Genomic DNA, 2,578 nt, shown 5'->3' with positions numbered 1-2,578 from the left:
ATTTAAAAATTTTTCAAATTTCAAATTTCAAAAATTCAAAATACAAAAATTTAAAATTCAAAATTTCAAAATTTAATTTTCAAAAATTCAAATAACCTTTTAATTTAAATTTGTTTTTATTTTTTTATTTGCTACTATGAACTCTCACCCCTTTGGCTATGAGTCTGGTTACAATTATGTTGCAGGAAGAAGAAATTACAATGAGAACAGGCATCAAGGTTGGAACAATCAAAGATGGGAGGAGCCACAAGGATTTGATCAACCCTCATGGCAACAACCACCTCCAATGGACTATCAACAACCATTCTGTGATGCATATCAAGGCAATGGCTATGGTGAGCACTCTTTTGATTATCAACAACCATCACCATATGCCTATGAACCCTCTCTTCAACATAACTTTGGACCACCAAACTCACAAGCCCCTTTCCGCCATTCACCTCCATATGACCCTAACCCTCAACCACCATACCAACCACCTTATGAGCCATATGAACCATATATAGAACCACCCTAATTCCAACCCAATTACTCACAAGAACCACCACTTCAATATTCACCATCTCCATATCCATCAATCCAAGAGCACTATGATCCTATTTATGAAAGCCGAGTGCATCAAGAGACAAAGGATCGTTTCAAGGAAACAGTGGATCGATGTCATGCAACCATTCATCAATTGGAGCAAGTAATAATGAGTCAATTAGCTTCCTGACGTTCGGACACTCAAGGAACTCACATGGCTTCATGTGGACAATCTAATGAAGAACATAGTATGAAGGAGAAACTAGAAACTCCAGTGAATAGTACGGAGTATGACTTTGTACTGGAACAAGTAGAGGAAGCCAGAATTATTGAAGAAGAAGAATTGGTTGAAGACTTAGGAGATGCAGAACCTCCATGGGAAAGTCCAGTCATAGAACCCCCTTCCAAGACGTTTGAAATTGATGCTGAGGAGGGTGTACAACCTCCAAGACATATCACAGTTGAAGACTTGGAAGAGGTTGATCAAGAGATGGAGATTCAAGAAGAAGAAGCACAACCTCCCATGCCCTTGGAAAGTAATGAAGAGAAGATTGAATTGGAAGAAAGCTACCAAGAGGAAGAGGTTAAAATTGAAGAAGCTTGCAAAGAGGTGGTAATTATCAGAGAAGAGCACAAGGGAGTGGAGCTTGCAATTTCATTAAAAACACCTCCCCCTAAGTTGCCATCATCCTTCACAATATTCAAGCGGGTAAAATTCATATCCCTTAGCTTTCTGATTCCACTTGAATATGGGCTACTGGAGACGGATGGTCAACTTAGAGCTCTTTGTAACATTAAGAGTAAGAGGAAGATGGTCAGTGGTAAGAATTGTCATGCAAGGTTCATCATGGTTGGAAGCTTTAAGTTTAAACGCAAAGGTTGGTGTAAAGCTCAACTGAATGGGTCTAGGAAGCTGTTTGGTAGCTGCAGTGAGAATTCAACTTACTTATCACCCAGTTGGAAAAATACAGATCCCGACAAAGATGGGTGTAAAAGCAAGATTTGGGATCCTGGAATCTGCTCTGACACTTGTTGCCCCGGGAGCCTAAGAATCTGTTTGAAGCTTCTTAAGGGCTTTACATGCTTAGTTTGGGATCCCGGAGGCTACTGGAATTACAAACATTGGTGGAGATTACTGGATGAATACAAGCATAAGCCACCATAACAAGGAGCTCACCAAATGTCCAACTTAAAGACTTTAACTAAAAGTGCTAGGTGGGAGACAACCCACCATGATATGATCGTTCTTTTTCATTTTTATTTAGTTTTATTTATTTTCGAGTTTTATTTTATTTTATTATATTGAACCTGAAATCATGCATAGCATTCACATTAAGCACTGCATTTGCATCTGCATATTGCATTAAAAAATAAAAAAATAAAAATAAAAAAAAAATTTTTGCTACGCGACGCGATCGCATTAGCGACGCGTCCGCGTCACAGGGAGAATAAAAAAAAATAAAAATGAACAGAAAGTCACGCTGGAGTGTAGCTGTAACACCCTACCATACAGAGTCTTATGCTTAAGTCATAATTCAGAGATGGCAAGGTATTACGACCTCTAAAACAAAAATTTAGTACGTATAGTAGTATGAATAATTGATTATAACTAGGAGCCTTTGTAGGTTACCTCGAATGAGTGTCTCAGATCCTTCTGCACCCACAGCTGAGGTGGTGAACACCCGACCAGTCTGTTGTGCTTTCCCAGCACCTTGCTTTTGCTTCTCTGGACAACTTGCGGCTTTATGCCCCGCCTTTCCATAATTGTAGCACAAACCCCATCCGGCCTTGCATGGTACTCCCGGATGGTGACTCCCACACCTAGTACAAGCTTGATCATTCTGAGGCTTCTTCCCAAACCTTTTCCCTTGGGAGTAGTTGTTGTTGGGCCTCCTAAAAGAACCTCCCCTCTTGAAAGACAGACCTCTAGGTGCAAAGCTCTTCCCTTGGTTCTGTGGAAATGATCCTTTGTGACTTTCTTTCTCAGCGGCTGCCCTCCTCACACACTCTTCAGCAACCCTACACTTGTTCACCAATTCGGAGAAAGTCCTAA

The sequence above is a fragment of the Arachis ipaensis genome, chromosome B07 (genome assembly GCF_000816755.2).
Source record: "Arachis ipaensis cultivar K30076 chromosome B07, Araip1.1, whole genome shotgun sequence".
In the NCBI taxonomy this organism is placed as follows: Eukaryota; Viridiplantae; Streptophyta; class Magnoliopsida; order Fabales; family Fabaceae; genus Arachis; species Arachis ipaensis.
Note: the sequence above shows the minus strand (reverse complement) of the source record.